This window comes from Canis lupus, chromosome 24 (genome assembly GCF_011100685.1).
Source record: "Canis lupus familiaris isolate Mischka breed German Shepherd chromosome 24, alternate assembly UU_Cfam_GSD_1.0, whole genome shotgun sequence".
NCBI lineage: Eukaryota > Metazoa > Chordata > Mammalia > Carnivora > Canidae > Canis > Canis lupus.
In genome coordinates, this window is record NC_049245.1 from 11,417,049 (window position 1) to 11,438,548 (window position 21,500).

Consider the following 21,500-nt stretch of genomic DNA (forward strand, 5'->3'; position numbering starts at 1 on the left):
GATAATGATTTGATGTAAACCTGAGGCCATACCCTGGGTTGCATTATAAGTTTTCCTGACTGATGCACTTTCTTCAGGAGGTTGAATACCATCTCCCTGGCTCAGGGTCTCCCTTGATATCTGCCAAGAGAGATATCTGCCATCACTGAGACCTCTGGGTAAGAAATTTAACATCTGTGCTCCTGGAGGACATCGTTTCTGGGGTACAAGTGAGCAAACCACATGAGTTCAAAGGCTCTTCCTTCTATAGCAATAAACATTTGATCAACTGCTTTTACAAGACACCTCCTACTCTGCCCTCAGGGTTTCTCATCGCTAGGCCATCTGGCTTCAAGGTAGCTAGGCTCTTCTACATTTATCCTGCTTCTCCTATTTCTTATATTTCAACTTGTTTTGAAATTATTTCTTAAAAATGTTTATTTTAAAAACCTTCCCTCTATTGCCTCCCTTACCACCATAACCTGCACTCAGCAGAGCACACTGCAGGGATGCAAACAGGGTGGACTTCTGCGAGGGAGAGGGAGGTTTGGCTGCATGGTAGTCACCTTCAGAAGGGCCCAAACATACCAGCTGGAGCTGACCAAAATCTCTCTCCCAAGGAAGACAGTTCATTGGTTTCCAAAGACCTTGTTTATGTAACTCTTTAATTATAGCATAACCAAATCACAAGTATTTTGCCATGGGAAAATGTAAAGTCATTAGGCAACTTAAATACCACCCCGCCCTTTTCAAGTAGACAGCACAACCATTAAGCAATTAATGCATGTTAAGACATTTCCAATTTTTTGGCACTATTGCAGGTTCAATCATTTGGGGCTGGAGAGCATAGGTGAAACCTACTCATTACATTCCTTGATGGGAAGCAGAGTATCTTATGTGCTTCTTTTTAAAATGCAACTCAGTCTCCAGCCCCCACAATGCACAGAACATTAAACTGGTTGCAAAACAAGATTGAATACTGTTTGACATTGCCTGGCATCTCCAATCCATGTATGAGTCATATTTGGACTTTAATCTCTGTTAATTGGGTATATTCTTGTGCTTGTGGATTTTAGGGCTTGTAAGTCCTTGGGTTCTGCTGAGATAGTAGGTTGAGGTTTGTTGTGGGTCTTATGGAGTGGAACACTTCATCTGCTTCTGTTTCTCCCACAAAAACAGCAACCTGCTGTACTGTGAACTGTGACCAGCATTGGTGACAGAGAGACATGTTCTCTTAGTACAATAGTAAAATTGTGGACATGGAAAGAGATGTAGAATAACCAAAGACTTTTGTGTGATTTGTTCCTGAAAAATATTAGGCCACTAAAAATCTTACACTCCTGCTTTTTCCATTTGCTCAAGAATCAATGGCTTCAGTTTAGTTGTTGACAGGGGATACTTTGTAGATAAAATTATTTTAGCTCTGTAAGAAGCAAGAATAGACCATTCAATGAAGACCTACTAATCCAGATTTACCATGTTCCAGGTACTTCTTTAAGTACTGGGGGCACAGCACTAAATAAAAAGCAAGAAATCCCTAGTTTGTCATGAAGTGTAGTCCTTTGAGGAGAGACAGACTGCAAAGAAGAAAACACATAAATAGAATATGATATAGCAAAAATACTAGGAAGAGAACATGGTAGTGTGGTAGATCTTAGGGGCTATATACTGGCTCATCAGATTGGGCTTTAGTGAGGAATTGACACTTAACAGAGACCCAAATAGTCCGTAAAACATCTGGATTAAGAGCCTTTTAGGCAGAAGGAACATCTAGTAGAAAGGTAAGGGTTATTGGTTTGGTACTACCTCAGGCAAATGCTAGAGAGAGACAGTGTATGTGAGCATGTGTGTATATGTGTGTATTACATAAAGAAACTATCAGAATATATGTGGGGCCCTTACAGATTTCTTATTCCTATTTGAAAGCCAGTTGATTTTTTGTGCTTTTCTTAGTGTTTGGAGAAAGTACTGTAGAATTAGGATGTTTTTCTTTCCATAAGTAGTTACCTTCTGCAGGTTTTCTGATTGGAGCTCATGGATAATACTGAGATAGTTTGGCTTGGAAAACAGAGAGGAAAGAAGGAAATCCTATCACAGAACCTATAGGCCTCATTCCTTATGATAGGTGTAACTGTTAGCTTTTGCTGTGTAACAAACCACTCCAAAATAGATGGGTGAAAAATACCATAGACATTTATTTAGCCTGTGAATCTGCAGATGGGCTCATATGAGTACTTCTTTTTATCTTGATCAGGTGCATTTGTACATATATGGTCAGCTAGTTTAGCAGGGCAACTCCCTCTGGAGATTGGCTAATTTTTAGCTGAGGCAATGGGGTAAACTGGCCTATGTGTGTTTCTTGCCATCCCGAGGTTTATTCACATAGGTTGGGATCCAAAAGAGCAAGCAAAAGTGTGCAAGGGCTCTTGAAGCCTAGGCTTAGAATGGGTACAGTATCCCTTCTCCAGCATTCTGTGAGTTAAAACAACTCGCAAAACCAGCCCAGACTTAGTGAGTAGTGAAATGGGTTCCAGTCTCATCACAGAAAGCTGCAGCACATTGAACAGGAGATAGAGTTAGGGAGGGCTTAAGAACTGGCCATATTTTTACAATGCAGCCACTCTGGAAAACTGTGTGGAGGTTCCTCAAAGAGTTAAAAATAGACCTGCTCTGCGACCCAGCAATTGCACTTCTGGGGATTTACCCCAAAGATACAGATGCAATGAAACGCCGGGACACCTGCACCCCGATGTTTATAGCAGCAATGTCCACAATAGCCAAACTGTGGAAGGATCTCGGTGTCCATCGAAAGATGAATGGATAAAGAAGATGTGGTCTATGTATACAATGGAATATTCCTCAGCCATTAGAAACGACAAATACCCACCATTTGCTTCAACATGGATGGAACTGGAGGGTATGATGCTGAGTGAAATAAGTCAATCGGAGAAGGACAAACATTATATGTTCTCATTCATTTGGGGAATATAAATAATAGTGAAAGGGAATAGAAGGGAAGGGAGAAGAAATGGGTAGGAAATATCAGAAAGGGAGACAGAACATGAAGACTCCTAACTCTGGGAAATGAACTAGGGGTGGTGGAAGGGGGGAGGTGGGTGGGGGTGGGGGTGACTGGGTGACGGGCACTGAGGGGGGCACTTGATGGGATGAGCACTGGGTGTTATTCTGTATGTTGGCAAATTGAACACCAATAAAAAATAAATTTATTATTAAATAAAATAAAATAAAATCCATTCACCACAGTAGGCAAATGCTAACACAAGAGCCTAGAAATGTCTGTATTACCTGGGTTGGCAAACATTTGTAAAGGACCAGATAGTAAACATCATCTCATTTTAGGTCGTACAGTTTCTGACACAACTATTCTGTCGTGCAGCACAAAAGTAAATGAATGAGCACAGCTGTGTTCAGTGAAACTTGGCCCATGGATGTGTAGTTTGCTGACCCCTTGTCTATAAATTTTGCTACAAAAGCCTTACCTTTCAAACAAATAGGCTGGAATATAATGTGGCCTCTAATGGCTTTCATTAGACACTAACTCTGGGAGTCAAACAAAGTTGACTCACACATTAGACCACAGGCCAATATGTGGATGAGTTTTCATTCTCATAGTGGGGGGAGGGTGTTCCATCAGCTTTTAATACAGCACTTATTTACGGAACCACTTACATAAACTAAGATATTTATCATTGGTAGTAGTTGGTTGCTCCCTGGATGTAATAATTGCTTATTTCCTTTTGTTTATTGTGGTTAGTTCACTTTCAAGGAAGAAAGACAAAAATTTCTAAGTAGAGCAAATGCTAAGAGGCAGGAGAAGGGAAATAGTAAAGCAATTAGAGAGCTCCTCAAGGGCAGGGATGGGGCCTGGTCCAGGAAGCCAAATTCTCCAGTTGGAAGTGATCCCAGGCCTCCACATGCTTATTCTCACCCTTGAGTGCACCTTAGAGTCACCTGGAGAGGTTTGCAAAATCCTGATGCCCAGGCCACACCCTAAGGCAATTAAATCAGACTCACTAGGGGCAGGAGCTAAGCATCATACTTTCTAAGCCTTTGCATATAGTCCAGTATGCAGCCAGGTTTGAGAACTGAGAGTCAGGGTTATAATCTTGGCACCTCTCAGTGACTCTTTCTGTGGTTAAGATGATCCCGCGCATGCACGTCCCCCGCTCACCTGAACTAACCACCTGAGAATTCCTCGGCTCCAGGCCTATCCTTTCGAGGAGCTCAATAATATGTAATTATGTGATAATCTCTATGAATTGTGTCATATTCCTGTCCTGGAACTTCAATATTTGTCAACTTTAAAGTTCATTTCCTCTTTTCAAAACCTCATTTCTGTTTTCAGCATTTAGCTCTCTGTTTATCATCTCTGCTTAGAGTACTCTACTTTGGAAAATCAATACTGTTTTCAACTGAAGTATTCCTTCTGTTCAGGATAAAAAAATGAATAGCCAGAACTATCTTAAGGGAGACTTCACAATATATTCAATTCTCTAATAGATAGAATAACTTATAATTAAATATCCTCTGGATATGCTACTAGAGTCAGAATTTTATTTCTACTTTATATTGCTTACAGCAGCATGGTAGACAGACTTAGAAACTCTAATGGGTCAGTCATGTTCTGCTGTTACTTTGCTCAGGTGATGGGTAGAGATTTAAGCTACAAAGAAGTCTAGAGATCATCTGGTCTGATGCCACCTTCCCCTTTCATAAGTATACTAATGGCCCCAAAGTGACTTTCTCAGTGAAGGAGGAAAAATATTTCTCATGATGTGCAGTTTAGAGAGGCAGGCAGCCTCTCAGATGGAAGGCTCTGCAGTGCTCCCAGGAAACAGTTTGCAGACTGTACAAGTGATGTCCTCTGTTCTGTCCTCATAGCACCCTTCCTTTTGCTGTGCCCACTTCAGGGACTGTGACTCCTCTTCAGAAGTGACTCACTCCAGGCATCTCCTCAAATCCATCCTCATGGAATCCTACTTTTCCAGTTTAGTCCCTACCTGTCTCCTTTGCCCAGCTCATTATTGACTCTCATCTGCTTGTCTTGGGACACAGAATGTCCAGACCTTAACTTTCTCCTGGAGCTAGCACACTGGGGAGAAGGCAACCAAGAGATCTCTTACGTAACAGGAAGCCCTGCTGCTGGAAACGAGGAGCTGTTTCTTACTAAATTTTCCGTGGCCAAGTCTTCTCCCTCTCCCATGATATTCCTCTAAAGCCCTTCAAGTAAAGTCATCAGTATCTGAGGGACCAGCATTGAGACAGTAAAGCTACCCATCTGTCCTGAGGCTGATCCTACACCTAGAAAGGTGTCAGCACCCAGATTTTTACAGCCACTTGGAGTTTAGAGACAGAAAACTTTGAGCTGGAACCTCTCCATTCTTGCTGCTCCTGAAGGATAAGAAACCACAACTTCTGGAATGCTGGCTGCAAATAACACCTTTTTTGAGAAAGGAACTTTGAGGGTTTGTTTCTAGCATTTGCCACTTTCATGCTACAAATGAACTCTGCTCGTCCCATACTCGGGGAAAGGAGCAGCTGTAAAGCAAGCCCATCCAGATTGTAATCAAAGGTATGCAGTACCTCCGAGAGAGAGAGAGAGAGAGAGAGAGAGAGAGAGCAGAGACTAACTATTAAGCCTAGGCTAGTTAACAAGTTCAGAATCACATTAACCAGTAGTCTTATAACCAACAATAAATAGTGACTTTAATACATAATTATTTTAATGAGTATTTAAAAATAGGACTAGATCATCAAATCCATGTTTAGTAGACTATTGCTCTTCTTATTTGCTATTTAATTTTGAAACATTTTAAGTATACAGAAAAGTAAAGAGGATAATATAGTGAGAACTTAAGCACTCATCACCTTGATTTAATACTTTTTAATATTTTGTCATCTTTTTTTCTATAGTAAGAGAAATTTACAGATATGTTTCCCACCCATCCCCCAAACTCAGTATGCATCTCTAAAATAAGTACATTTTTCTGCATATACTCAATAAAAGTAATAATTTCTTAGCACTATCTCATATACCAGTCCATTTCTCTAGTTGTTCTCATAATATTTTGGGGACTTGTTCGTTCAAATCCAGATTCAGTCAAGGAAAGCATGTCTTGGATTGGGATGTTACAAATGGATGAGTATCCAATCCTTTGTTGGTCTGTGGGGGGAAGAAGTTGTGAGGCACCACATCGGTCAAGGAAGACTGTATAGAAGACACATATCTGGAAGGGAAATAAAGGACAGTATTTAGGCAAGGTAGGAAGCATAGATAATTAGGGAAAACTTTTCAGGAAGAGATAGCAAGAAGGATAATATATGGGCAAGGAGAATGCAGTGAATCAGTGTCTAGAAATACTGATATCAATTATTTACTCATGCATGCTGGGCAGAGAAAGTGGTCACCTAGCCAGCTCCTGGATAATTCATGGTTTGGTAAGGAAAGGACACAGAAAGAAAGGAAGAGTATTAGAAACCAGGCTGGAAAATTACAACACAATAGTTCTAGAAAGCCCAGGGAATACTGAGCCCCAGTGTGTCTCTGAGTTGAAAGCTGCAGAGAGAAGGAGACCAGAAGTCTGCCCAAACTGTGTTGCTTATTAGAAGTGCAGATCTTGAGCCAGCCCTAGACCAACTATATCAGAATCCCCAGGAATGAGGGCCTGGGAGTCTATATTTTAATGTGTTTCCCAGAGATTCTTTATATACATTCAAATTTAAGAAGAACTGGTTTAGATCTTGTCAATCTCTGGCCTTAGCACATGCCCTGCTTCTGCAAAAGCACATTCAGTCTTTACTCTTACTTTCTGTCTATAGCACATATTTTCCCTATTCTTAAAAAGAAAGGAAAGCAAGGAAGAAAGACACACGTATCAATCAAACTAGGGGTAAAACGTGCCTCATGTTTTCTGCCTTAATAGTTTTTCCTTTAATGTCTGAAGTTATGTGTAACCTACAGCCTACCCTCCATTGACTCACAAAATGTACTATATAAGAATCTGAAGTCCATCTTGTGCAGAACCCTACTCCACAGCCTCAAGCAGCAGCATACTCTAAAATGACCAAATGCCCTACTAATCCATAATTCTCCATCCTTATTCATGACCATTGGCAGCATTGAGATTTAATTCTTCGAGCTTCTTAGTAAAACAATGTGATACCATTTAAGTTCTCAAGTCCTACTCGTAGAGGTTCCCATTCCACCCCCACCCCTAAACAAGTGCATTTTCCCAGATTCAATCCCCAGCATTTACTCTCTCTTTTTCTATTCTCTCTCCAATAGAGACAACATCAGTGTTTCTATTTCAGTACCTGGAAAATGAGCATGGTTATGCAGGGACTGCCAGGCTCTAGTCACACCTGTCAGCTCACCAGTTGGACAGTACAGGTTAGATGTGCTTCTGTCACCTGGTATCCATGTATTTTCTCCAAATCCTCAGTCTTCCCAACTAGTTCTTTTCCAATTTCCTTTTGTCTGTCAATAGAATCCCACAACTCAAACCTCAAACCTCATATTACCTCAGCCTACATTGCTCTATCATATTTCCTGATTTACCAAACCATGGATCTTTTATCTATACATCTGTTTCTTTCCTAGCTTGCTTCTGTGGTTCTTGCCCCAGTCCCATTATACACATTAAACATCTAGTTATGATAATACTTTTCAATGGACTTGAAGAAAATATATAAGAAAAGTTCTAATCAGTCTACCTCTCCAAGGCACAGTTTCCTGGCCTGTAAAATTATGGTTTTGAGAACTGCTTACTTTATGGGCTGCTGTGAAGAATACAGACTTAATATAGCACATTCAGCTTACAGTTATTATTATTCTCTATCTTCTCCCTTCCCTAAATGACTTTTTTTTAAGATTTTATTTATTTACTATGAAAGACACACAGAGGCAGAAACATAGGCAGAGGGAGAAGCAGGATCCCTGTGGGGAGCCTGATGTGGGACTCGATCCCAGGACCCTGGCATCATGCCCTGAGCCAAAGGCAGATGCTCAACCACTGAGTCACCCAGGCGTCCCCCTAAATGACTCTTGATTCTCCTTTCACATCAAGATAAGAAAAATCAGGGTTGACGTCTAAGTAGGAGTATAAAATAAATGAAGTCAAGTTCCCCATCTTATTGATCTCATTGGAGTATCCCTGTCAAACCCATGGTTTCATGAAGGTCTTAATACTGGCTGTCTAAATGGTCGTAGAAACATAGGATTTTAAACATAGGTTTTGTGTGTGCGTGCACACACACGGGAGTATCCCTCTGGAGAGTAGCTTTGGGGAACAATCACCTTTCACAGTATCTTTGTAGTCTCTCTCCCACTTCTAATGAGGTAGCCTCAAAGGACTTGAGAACAAGAACAGAGCAAGTCGGAGTCAGGATTTCCTACCGCCTCACGCCACCCACAGGCACTATCCCTCTCTTCTGGAATGAACAGTCAGAAGCCAGAACAGGCTGTTCTTGCATGATTCACCATTTATGCCTCAGGATCATTTTGAAGCTGAATGGCTCAAGTCCTTAGATTGGACAGAGTAAGGTTTTATACTACCTATTCATTAATCGTTTTAATGCTATCAGATCCCTTAAGAAACTCATTATTCCAAATGTGTTAATAATCCTTTAGAATTTAGATATGTTGTAACAGCAAAAACAATCTACAAAACCAAAAGGGAAAAACAAGCACCTTGAATGGTAGTACAATGACATATGAAGTTTTAACCCATTTAAGGTATAACACCTAGAACTGGGAATATTCACACATTAAAAATGAAATAGGGAGAATTCAGAAGCTCATGCTCCCTCTCGCTTGCTCGCTCTCTTTTTGATTTGGTTTTTGTGGAAGCAAAAATGAGAATGTGATTTTGTGTAGTAGTGTAATGGAAAAATTGTGCTTTGTTTATCTGGGACAGTAAAGTTTATCTTTTCACAGCAGGTGGGAAGAGGATCTAACACTTATTGGGCCACAGAGAGCTTTATACAAATTTTAAAATTTAATCCCCATAAAGATCATGATAATATTGAATTATCACCATTGTGCACATGAAGAAATTGGGACTCAGAAAAATAAAGAATGTTGTTCAAATCCAAACAGTAGAACTGGGTTTGAACTCAGATTTTAGAGTTCTATCTCCTTTTCTTAAAACCCTTTTACTGAAGCATAATACACCAAAAAATATGCAAGTCCTACCTGTAAAGAGCTGAAATCTTCATAAACACTTTTTGTGTAAGCAGCTCCCAGATGAAGAAACTGAGCATTACCAGTACCCCAAAAGCCCCTTGTGTTCCCTCCGATTCCCCCCCCCATACATAGATAATCACTGTATTTACTTCCAGTGCCAGAGATTACTTTTGCCTGATTTTGAACTTACAAATAAGTGGAATCACATAGCAAGTACTCTTTTGACTTCTTTTGCCCAATCTTAGATTTGTGGAATTTATTTTATCATTATAAATAGTTGTAAACCATTGATTCTCACTGCTGTGTAATAATCCATCATAAGAACAGACAATGATATGTTTACCCATTTTATGCTGACTGGGACATGAGAGATATTTCCTCTTTGGTGGTACTACAAATACTCCTGCTGTGAATATTCTTGGTGAACTTATTTAACATTTATGTTTGTATCTAGGACTGGAATCACTGGGTCATGGAATATGTGTATCATCAGCTTTACTGAAAAATGCCAGTTACCCAAAGTCATTGTACCATTATGCCTTTTCATCAATTATTCTCCATCTTTGCCAACATTTGTAATTGTCTTTTTTTTTAATTTTAAGATTTTATTTATTTATTCATGAGAGACACACACAGAGAGAGAGAGGCAGAGACACAGGCAGAGGGAGAAGCAGGCTCCATGCAGGGAGCCCGATGTAGGACTCGATCCAGGACTCTGGGATCACACCCTGAGCCAAAGGCAGACGCTCAACAGCTGAGCTACCCAGACATCCCAAGTAATTGTCTTTTTCATTCAGCACATTTTAGCAGTGTATTGGTATCTCATTGAGATTTTAATTCATATCAAAATTCAGTACTTTCTTCACTTTCTTCTTCCACCCGTCTCCATTGTACTTGATGTCTTGCATTTTGGAGGTAGCCAACCAGAGGCCCTAAATGCATGCTGTGGATCCCAGATATATCTAGCCAGGAAAAGAAGTAAGCCCATGAACAACAAAATGGACTCTTTAGGTGAGAACAAATATACTGATAATTGTTTCAAAAAAGAACAGATAAGAACCAGTTAGTAGGAGTGTGACAGATTACAGAATAACCCCCAATCTCCACCCTATATCCATGCCCTTTTGGCAAGGTGCCCTTGCTGCTCCTCCAATCAAGAGGTAGAGTGTGTTCCCCCAGCCTTTAAATATAGACTGGCCTTTCAGTTTGATCAGTACAATGCAACAGAACTAACAGGATGCCAGGTTGGCTTAGGTCTCAAGATGTTTTGAGTCTTTCATTTATTTTCTTGGAATTCCACTAAACCACCAAGGCTAACCTGCAGGAGGATGAGGGACACATGGCCCAGATCAGAGTTGCCCAGCTGAAACCATTCTGGTGGCCTGGAAGAAGACTCATGAGAAATTTCCTTGAGAATCAACTAAGCCTGGGCCAGGTGAGCAGACCACTGGTCAGCTGCACATGGCTGCTGTTTTGATCCCTAAATACTGACAGGTTGACAAAGTGTCCTGTGTTACACATTTCTCCAAACATAGGCCCCTGCTTCAGTCTGATACTGAATTTTTTCTGCCCCATATCATCTCATCTTCCTGGGAAAGAAACTAGTTTTGAATTGGTTGTGTTCCCTACAAGCCAAGTGATAGTTGCTCCTTCTCTTCCTTAGTTTAACTACTAGTTTGAAGACCCTTTTGAAGATTTTTTGGAGGAATCCTTCAATAAAAACAGGCTGCAAGGAGAGAAGGCCCTGCTGTATAATCTAATTGACTTCTGGCGATGGTTGCACATCAGCTCCCAAGTGCAGCCCAGAAAAGCCAGGACTGCCTGTGTCAGCACATGTAGCTCCCCTGAACTCTGATGTGCTGCCAAGTAGTCCTACTCCCAGAGCAATCAAACCATCCCTTTGCCAGTGATGAAAATGACTGCCTTTGATGTCTCACCAGGTCTGTGCTGAAGCATTTCCAATAAAGAAAATGACTCTGCAAAAAAATCCTTCCTTGGTAGAGAGGCAGTGTATGGCAGAGAGGGCCCAAACCGTGCACTAAGAGGCACAGGAATCACCTGGCATTTTGTTAAAATTAAGACTCTTGTCAAATAGGTCAGCAGTGGGGCTTCAGATGCAGCATATTTTAGTAGCTTCTAAGTGATGCAGATGCTTCTGGTCCATGGGCCATGCTTTCAGTAGCAAGGATCTGGAGCACAGGTTTTGGACAAATAGGTCTGTGATCCAGTGGCTTATCATCTCTGCTTTCTCATCTGCTAATTGGGTTGGTATAACATTTATATGAGACTGCATGTAAAGGACTAATCCCAGCCCCTAGCACATAGGACATGTGGAGGATATAGAATTTGTTTTATGCAGAGAATGGAGAGTTGTCCAGTATTTAATATGAAGTCTCTTACAAAATGGATCTTGACCATTCTCAGAATTTTCATGGGCCTAGTGCCAGGCAGCTGTCAGTGTTTTTGAGCCCCATGTTCATGTTTTGGCAGCCTTGGAGGCAGTCCTAAAGAGGAGGTAAAGTACAGGTTATGGAACTTAGGTATTGCTGAGGGAGTCTTATTTATGATGGAAAAGGTAGGGAGTCTTATTTATGATGAAAAAGGTTCAAGTGGGGATCATAGAGGGGTTACAGTGAGTCAGTATCCCCTGATTTAAAACCTATGCTGTCTACCCTCTTCTGTAGTTTTCGTTCATGTCCAGGACCTATGCAGCTTTTAGTTCTGTGCATTTACCCTAATATTGTAAGGTTAAGTTGAAAGCAGAATGAATCTGCCCCTAGTAAAAATTCTCAGCAGTTTTCCAAACTCATTAACCCATGCAAATAAAGTAGCAAAAAAAAAAAAAAGTCCATTTTTTTTTTTTAATGAGACTTTTCCATTAGATATGCTCACTAAACCCTCACTGCTCAAAAGTACGTTTCAGGGACCAACAGCACTGACATCATATGGGAATTCAGTACAAATAGAGAATCACAAGTGCCCCACCAGACCTTACTACATCAAGATCTCTGGGATGGGGCCCAGGGATCTGTGTTTTAACAATCTTTCCAGGGGATTCAGAGGCATGTTAAAGTTTGCATGGCTTTAGGGTCTTGGACCAATAGCATCAATTTATTCGTTTTTCTTTGTTAGAATATAAGATCCCAGGCCTTAACCAACAAGCTACACTTAAAATTTGTATTTTAACAAGATTTTCAGAATATTAGTATGCTCACTAAAGTTTGGGAAACAATTCTTAAGCCTAGAGCATACCTGAGGCCCAGTCTGCCCTCTGGGGAAGTGATTAGATAGGTTGTAGAATCAGACAAAATACAAATAAATTATTGGAAAAATAGAAAAGTCCAAATAGTGCTGTCTTTGCATTATATTGAAACAAAGAAAAAAGAATAAAAGCTTCAGGCTTTAATGTTCTGCCATTTACAGGGTTGCTTAACCAAGATCTGGGATGTACTGGACTGAAGTGTGTTACAGACTGTGTTCCTGCTGGAAGACAATTAGAACAATTACCATATTGGCAATAGGGAAGAAAAGAAAAAAAGAGTCCTGGATTTCCTGCTCCCTTTCTGTTCAACTCAGATCATAAGCCAGCAGAAGGGAGGAAGTGGTTTTGTTCTTTGGGTGTTGGTGAGGCATTCTTTCCCCAATTTTTATTCAGTGCCCTAGGTTTAAAAATGACTGCCTCCCATAGTTCTGATTTCCTTGAGTCCCTAGGTATAGAAAGAAACTTCAATGGTGATGATGATGATGATGATGATAATGATAAAACCTTCTGGACACGATATTTCAGTGGAACACATCACTGTTTATCTTGCCCATTATTTTTTTTTTAATTTATTTTTTAATTTTTATTTATTTTTATGATAGTCACAGAGAGAGAGAGAGAGGCAGAGACATAGGCAGAGGGAGAAGCAGGCTCCATGCACTGGGAGCCCGATGTGGGATTCGATCCCGGGTCTCCAGGATCGCGCCCTGGGCCAAAGGCAGGCGCCAAACCGCTGCGCCACCCAGGGATCCCAATCTTGCCCATTATTTGTACTGCAAAGCGCTGTCCCATCAGTCCAGGCCAGCCACCATGCCTAGGCTCATCTTAGATTTTTTAGGAATAAATATGGGGAAAGCTGGTATCTGACCAAGATCTAGTACTGGAACAATTATCAGAGGGTCTAACAATTTTAAAATTCATTTTTGGTTTCAATGTTATTTACAAACACATATATAGCAGCTGCTGACTTAAGCATCTAAAACCCTTTGCTTCCTTGTCCAAGTCCTCGCATACTTGGATACCAAGATGCAATTAACTATGTAAAGATATTAAAGGAAATGCCTGAGAGAAAATGAGGAGTGAGCCAGGGAAGGCTGGAGAGTTGTCTGACCATGATGCAGGTCTTCCTTATATGGAGAAGAAGAGGGAGAAAGGAAGATTGGGAGGAAGCATCCAAGACCACTTTGCAGTCTAGGGAAGGGGGGTCAGTAAGGTTATCACAGGAGCCTCATTTTCCCCAAAAGTGGCCTATCTTAATATTCATACCATGTTCAGTCACTGACTAGGAGCAGCTTTGATGCCAAGAAGGCAGCGAGTGTCTGTAGTAGGTGAGAGCCTCCATCAAGGTCTCAAAGCCATATCTTTTCTTCTTTCACCTCATCAAAAATGCTCAGTGGTGCCTAGTATTTAGCCATATGCCAGTCCATTCAGCATCTCATGGAGGGTTTTATAAATATGAAATACAGCCAATCTGCATCCTCAGTTCAGACTTTCCATGCTATTAGAACAGTCTCAACTCTGTATTTGCATGAAGGTTTTATGCTCTCTTTGGGGAATAAGAATTTTGTAAAACTTGAGCAATGGAATTGTCATTCTTGACTAAAGTGTTGAGTGTTGTTGGATAGCCTTCAGGAAGGCAAGAAGACCAATGTGATAGAGACAATGTGAAGCGTTGTCATGTCAACAGACTGTTGGCAGTTAGGATTTTTTGAGCAGCTCTCTGAGGTTTCTTTCAGTAAACTCTGACATAGTCCTAGAGGAGATTGTTGCACATTTTTCAATAAAAGGTATTTTAAAAGACATGCTGTGTATATATTACTAAAGATGTCCAATTTCAATTTTGAGAAAACCCTAAAGATCCTAGGATTGGGAAGCAGAAGAACTGAGTTTAAATTTTGTAACCTTGCTGTATGACCTTAAACCAGTCACTTAACCTTCCTTCAAGGCTGTAATTTTCTCTCTTGTGAAATGGTGATAATAGTAGTTGATTGCAGTTCACTTGATAGACTACTTTTACTTGTTGAAGACATTGAAAAATTTGAAATGTCATTCAAAGTAAAGGTGATTGTATGAATCGGATTTAAGCTCTGTAGGGAAAATAATTTAAGGGCACAAATGGATTAGATTTAAAAACAGAAAGACACTCCCACACCCCAAAACAGAGTAGAACCAGAGGTTGGCTATTATGTCTCTTCCAGTTTTACCTTTCACGGTCTTCAGATTGACAGAACTCTGTCTTTTCATACCTCCCAGTTTAAATTCTGGCCCATTGTGGAAGATCACCCCTTACAGAAGACACGTCTGTCAAGAGGAGCCCAGAGCTGTTTCCTTTGGAAGTAGTTTTGGACCAGGGCATTTTGGTAAGAAAGGAGAAATTGGGCATGATTGGCCCCTAGACAAATCCAACAGATGTAGCAACCCAGGTGGCTCAGCGGTTTAATGCCGCCTTCAGCCCAGGGTGTGATCCTGGAGTCCTGGGTTCGAGTCCCACGTCAGGCTCCCTGCATGGAGCCTGCTTCTCCCTCTGCCTATGTCTCTGCCTCTCTCTGTATGTCTCTCATGAATAAATAAATAAAACCTTAAAAAAAATCCAACGGATGCAGATATATAAACTGGGAAGGTGACATCATTGAAATCAGACTGTTGAACAAAAATCTCAAAGCATGACCTAATCCTTTTCCCTGTGGTCCACATGACCTGGTAAAAATCATAAAACTGCTATAAGCCCCAGTTTTCTTCCTGGGGATAAAAAATGGGTTAATAGGGGAGTGCCTGAGTGGCTCAGTGGGTTCAGTGTCCTACCTAAGCTCAGGTCTTGATTTCAGGGTTGTGAATTCAAGCGCTGCATTGAGCTTTATGCCAAGAGTGGAGTCTACTTAAAAAAAAAAAAAAAAAAAAAAGGAAATCCAAATCAGATAATTAACATGAAAATATGTTACGAACTCAGAGATGGAAAGAATGATCACTGGACCTTAAAAAGAAGTAAGCAAGCAAACTTAGTCACTAATATGCTAGGGAAGTAATAACACTCTTGTGAAGAAGTTCACTCAGTGAGTAGAAAACATGCCGCATTCAAGAAGGCTTTTTTATTATAGCATGTGAAATTTTTGACAAATTATAAAGTTATAATAATGATTGAACAAGCAGCCCTATGAGTGAACTGAAAGCCTATCCACTAATCATTTCATAAAAGGTTAGTGACAAAATTGGGATTCCTTTTAACAAAAGAGTGAGCCTTTAAAAATAAAAATAAATAAAAAAAACATAAATTCAGAAGCACTGGTCTCTGTAAATGTAATCTCCTTTTTAAAAGCTGTGTTCTCAACATCTTGCTGGTTGGCAGACAAGCAAAACTCAGAGCACATTCATGAAAGAACAGACTGAGCACTTGAAGACCAGAGGCCTGTGTCCTGTGTTGCTCCTCTCTGGCTGTCCTGATGCAAAGTTATTTATTTCCTTCGGCTAGGCCTCCAGTTCCCCAACTGTAATACTGTCTGTAGCTCAGGACTAGTGCTAACATCCTTTCCTTCTCTAACATACGCATTCCAAGGAACTTAATGTGATCATGGCCTCAAAAGCTATTTCTCTCTTCAGAAATGGTAAGTAACATTAAAAAATGTTAAACATGATAACGTTGGTATAGCATGATCTGTTGTCATGACACTGTTGTAATAAATTGCCCCCCAAACTTGGTGCTTAAAACAACCACTGTTTATTTTTCTTCTACAAGTCTGTAAGTGGCCTGGGTCACTTGGCTGACATGGCCTGGGCTTGGTTCATTGCACCTGTTCTCACTCACATTTCTGAAGTGTGCTGGTGTATATAGCTGGTGGTGGCTGGTCTGTGTTGCCAACAGCTAGGACGGGTAGAAGGGCCCAGGGCTTCTCTCCGGTGGGCTGGGGTCTCTGATCTTCCTTAGTCCAGGCTTATTCACATGGCAGTGGAAGTTCCCAAGAAAGACAATGGGAGCAGGTAAGACTTCTTGACTCTTGGCTCAGAACTGACACATTGTCACTTCCATGGCATTTTTCTGACCAACATAAACCATAAGGTTAGTGCACATTTACAGGTGAGGAAGTAGACTTCACTTCTTGATGTGAAGAGCTACAAAATATTGCAGAATCCATGGAAACAGGTAATAATGCGGAATTGGGGAAATTTTGGCCACTAAATGGTAGCTAGATAGGCCGATATGATTCTTTCTGAAACATTTTGCAACATATATTTTCAAGTTGGGCAGTTTAAAGTTTCTTAAAGTCAGGAGAGTCATAGTAGTAGACTGTTCATCTTTCTAGAAAATCCTCAGAACAAACATAACAGAGACATGCCATTTGCCTAAGGAATAGCAGATTATTGGCTTATTTATATCTTTTCAAAAGAAGTGTTAGCTTCCCTGGTGACCCTAAAGGCTCTTTGCTTCTTTCCACAGTTTATAAATGACAACCAGAGCTTTTTTTCTAACGCTGTCTTCCCTGGAAACTGCGACAGATGCAACTAACTATATCAGAACAGGAGCTGCAAAACTGCCACTATGCCAGCTATCCAAACAAAAGCCCTGAAGCTCCTGTTTCATGTTAAACCTTAGTGGTCAGTATCCCCTAGTGTTGAAGGCCTCTCTCTTCCCTACTTGCCCTCTTCCAGCTAGTAATACTAACCCCATTCCAGGGCTCAGTGGGCATGAGTGCCCATTGAACAGTGGAGATATAGAACACCTCTGCTGTTGGAGAAGGTTAGGTCTAAAGCTACCTGACCTGGAGAGAGAGGGCCAGTTCAGGTGGGACGCTGGCCAACTCCAGACACCTGAGAGAAAGATGATTGTCCAGAATGGACATTGTGACTCATGTAGTGTGGCCCTCTTCTCCCAAGTACAAATTCACTCAGTGACATTAGGCAACTTATTTCTTTGAGCACTAGTTGATTCTTGAGGAGAATGAGAGTTAGATCAGGCCCCTGAAACTCTTGTGCATGAATCATCTGGAGATCTTGTGAAAATATAAATTCTGGTACAGTAGATGGTTGAGGCCTGAGATGCTACATATGTAACCAGCTCTCAGGTGATGCCAATGATACTGATGCTTCTGGTCCATGGACCTCTCTGACTAGGAAAGAATTCAGGCACAGAGTCATTGAATACTGCCTGCCACGGAAAGGACCCTTCCAAATTCCTTATTGCAATCTTGTCTCTAAGGTCTTGTCTAAGAGCTCCTAGAATCCCTGAGGTTGGAGAAAAGCCCCATTCCCATTAGCAAAGGGGCCCTAGTGCCCAAGGCTCTATAAGAATTTAATAGTCTTTTGAATTGTTGTATAAAACAACAAAATGACTTAAGAGTAACTTCGCAGTTTCCTTGTAAGGAAAGGTTTGCTTCTTGTCTAATGGCCTATATGAAGTGAAGAGCTCTTACAGTTCCTATATTCCACTCAGTAGAGACTGACTAATCTTTACATTTACTTTAAATGACCTCCCAAGGCCACTCTCTTCAAATGTTAATTGTACAGTAAAATATGGGTACTCCTAATACCATGGCTATTCTTTTTTTTTAATTTTAATTTTTATTATTTTTTAATAATAAATTTATTTTTTATTGGTGTTCAATTTGCCAACATACAGAATAACACCCATGGCTATTCTTACTTAAAATTGGCAAGTGAACAGAGAAGCAGCACAAAATCATATACCAGTGAGACTGCCCCAGTAGCTGGATGACTCTAGATTTCTCCATGTAGTTAAGAACAGTGGCTAGTAGGAAAGTACACTACATATGTATACTGTATATGTATGTGTGTGTGTATAACATATACTGTAATACCAATGTAGTGTACTTCCACCAAGTCTCACAGTGTGCTCTCTAGTCCATAGATCATTAGTCTTGAATCTAAGACCTGCTGCTTTCTCATGAACCAAGTGATGGGTGCTTTTAGTGAGCAGTACTACCAGATGTGGTGCTATCGCCTCTTTAATGTGGGCCATTCATTTTGTCCTAAATGGGTGGGCAGGTTTTCTGCATTTGCAACTTGGATTTCAAGGCTGGGAATAGTAATGCTAAGGAAGCCAGAGTACAAAAGAAAAGAATAAAAGGGCAAAGGACTAAAACCAACAGGGAAAGGCAATTTACAAGGTGTATTAATGTATACTACCCAGAAGGAGGGATTTATTACACTTTCAAGGTTGTGTTTTGTTTTTGTGTTTTTTTTTTTTTTTTCATGAAAGGTAAGGGGGAAAGAACTGATATTTGTCAGTCTGAATTGGATAAGTTCAATTGCAAAGAATAAAGGGAGCTTTTAGAAAGTGGGCAGCTGCGGCAGAGCCTGAAGCCATGGTACTTGATACTGCAATATACTCTCAGTGATTCTGGGCAGCTTTTGAGAACAGCAGGCGAGGCATTCAGGGCAGAGAACAATGGCAAATGTCAAGAATGAGAAAGAATACAGAGTTTAAAAGACTGTTGATTGACAAGTAGGACAGATCAAAGAGAGAAATTCATATCAAGTATTTATAATTCTAATTCTAATAGAACTCAGCAACCATAAAAGAAGGAAACTAACAACAAGAAAGCTGATGGCTTTCAATCTTAAAAACAGGAGAAACTGGTCTGTGACTCAAACTTCATCATTTCATCCATTCTGATTTTTTCCCACTGTCTATTTTGTTATTCAACTAATCATTGAAAAGGAAGCTTAAATGTGCTTGAATGTCTGCCTTAAAAATTATATTTCTTTGCCTTAAAAAAGTGGAAGTATTTTTGGGGAAGCACAAGATGGGGTTCATGTACAATCCACTACAAATCAGGCATCAGAGACCATGTCTAAGCATGAGCTTTTATGATCTGCGGAGTGTGTTTTGGGAGAAGTGGTGTTCTGAAAATGCATCACCTGTGCCCACTGGGCTTGCTTTCACTTCCTTCCATTCTCTTCTCCACAGAGGTATTGATATGCAGAACTTCCTCATGGTAGATTGGAAGGTAGGACTGAAGGAAGAACCCTGTTTTTGGAAACTTGCTCGGGCTTGCTCAGGACCAGGGTGGTTTAGAAGCCCAGAGAGAAATGTTGAAATCAGTCATTGCAAAAGAGCTGTTGCAATAAGTAATGAATAAAAACTGAAAGAAAATCTCTTTCCTCCCCAAAGTAAAAACCTACCATAGAACTTGTCTAAACAGCTCCTTATAACAGAACTTTTGAAAGACAGCATAAACTCAAGTGCTTCCCACAGCCAAGGCCAGAACCTCTGGCCATTATCAATTGATTCATTCATTCAGGAAGTATCTATCAAGACACAGTATGTGGCAAGCACAGCCATGGACAGGTCTAAGGAACAAGAACATGATGACTCCCTTCAGAGTCCTCAGACATCAATTCACATGTCACCTCCTCAGAGAGTCATTGTCTGACAGTTCAGACTTACCTCTTCCTACCTCTGTCATTCTCTGTCCTGGTTATTTCCATCATAGCCCTTGATAGACTTGAATTGTGTCATTTTCTTAATAATACCCATTACTGTGAAAGACCGTCTGAATTATTCACTGTTGTATCCCCAGTCTTTAGAACAATGCCCGTATATAATAGCATCTCAAGAAAATGTTTATTAAGGAAATGAAGATAGGACAAACCATCCTACTGCCTTCCTGTTCAGATACAATATCATAAACAAAAAGAAAACTGTAAAACAGTAAGTGAAAGATGTGTAAGAAAAATCATTAGATTACTATAGGAATTAAATTTTTAAAAGATCACTTTAGAATAAGACCATTGGAGAATACTCTCCCCAATTCCTAAAACTTTCCAGTATTTTTTTTGGATTCAAATCAATGTTTTGTGAAAGAACTCAAATAATTGTGAAAGCAATAGCTAACTCTTTAATCAAAATGATATTCTGGCAATAACATGTTGTAGTCAATAGAAAATGATAGAGTCTAGAAATTATCCAAAATACATGTGAGAATTGAATATGTCTCAAAGGAGGCATTTTAAGGCAGTGAAGAAGTGTTAGACTATTTAATAAAAAGTAATAAAAAGTACCATGAAAATTTTATCTTTCTTAAAATAAAGTTTATCTCTTTCTTACTCTTTATCCCAATTCAAGTTACACATTATATTACTTTTAATTAAAATTAAATTCTACAAGAGAACATTGGTAATTTATAATGTAATTTGTGCTGGGATACTTACAGTATTTTCTTAACAAGATTTCAATATCTAAAGAACAAAGTCAGAAGAGATAATCAGCAGGGAAAATATTTGTAATATGTATTATAGAGAGATAAATTCCTCAGTATATAAAGAAGTTTTATTAATAAGAAACATAAATGAATAGAAAAGTGAAGCAAGGAGCTAAACAGGGAAATAAATACAAAGAGTTTACAATAAATGAAGTTCAATATTATATGTAAGTAATTGAAACATGCAATATAGCAATATGATCTCTTACCTTAAAAATGACAGGAAAAAATTGGAGGTTTTCATTATGTGATGTTTGATGAGGCTATGGGAAAAATATACATTCAAGCATTAAGTATAAAAATGAATTTCTATGATTTTTTGGGGGTAATTTGGCAACATCTATGAAAATCAAAGCAGGTTTCCTTAGTCCCACTAAACTGCTGTACAGTATCTCTTATGTATACTTCCATGTATACAAAAGCATGATAATGGTGAGACAGAGAGAGGAAGAGAAGAAAGGGTGAAAGAGGAGGAGGAGAAAGGACATAAAGGAGAAGAGGAAGCAGCAGCAGCTTCTAACTGTTCATTTATAGAGACTGTTTATCTACACAGTTGAATGATACACAACAGTCAAAGGAAGTAGCTTTGTGGATGTTGACATAGAAAGATATCTGGAATATCAGAAAAAGGTAAGATAGGAACTGTGTTAAAAACCGTATTAAAAAGAAAATATCCACATATTCTGGACAAATAGATAAGAAATTTTACTGGTTATTATTTGATTGTCATTTAGCTAGAAACCCATCCTGCTATACTCTGCTCTGATCATGGAGCTGGTATACTTCAAAACATACAAAACGGCTCTCCTTTGCCGTTTGGCTCCCTGTTAAATTCTGGTGA

At 39.8% G+C, this 21,500-nt stretch overlaps 2 long non-coding RNA genes across 3 annotated transcripts in view; one reads left to right on the forward strand and one right to left on the reverse strand.

Moving 5' to 3' along the window:
• Positions 1–5,905: 5,905 nt before the first annotated feature.
• On the reverse strand, positions 5,906–20,922 carry LOC119877463. Its single transcript, XR_005377570.1, has 4 exons — positions 20,869–20,922; positions 20,610–20,636; positions 16,246–16,476; positions 5,906–6,227 (listed from the first exon to the last, which is right to left on the reverse strand). It is a non-coding gene; the product is annotated as an uncharacterized LOC119877463 (long non-coding RNA).
• The window catches only part of LOC119865622, a 101,858-nt gene continuing 96,647 nt past the window's right edge, over positions 16,290–21,500 (forward strand). Inside the window, exon 1 of one of the 2 annotated variants that reach the window (XR_005377569.1) lies at positions 16,290–16,418. This is a non-coding gene — a long non-coding RNA (uncharacterized LOC119865622). The remainder of the gene's footprint in view (positions 16,419–21,500) is intronic. The other variant, XR_005377568.1, reaches the window with a different exon arrangement.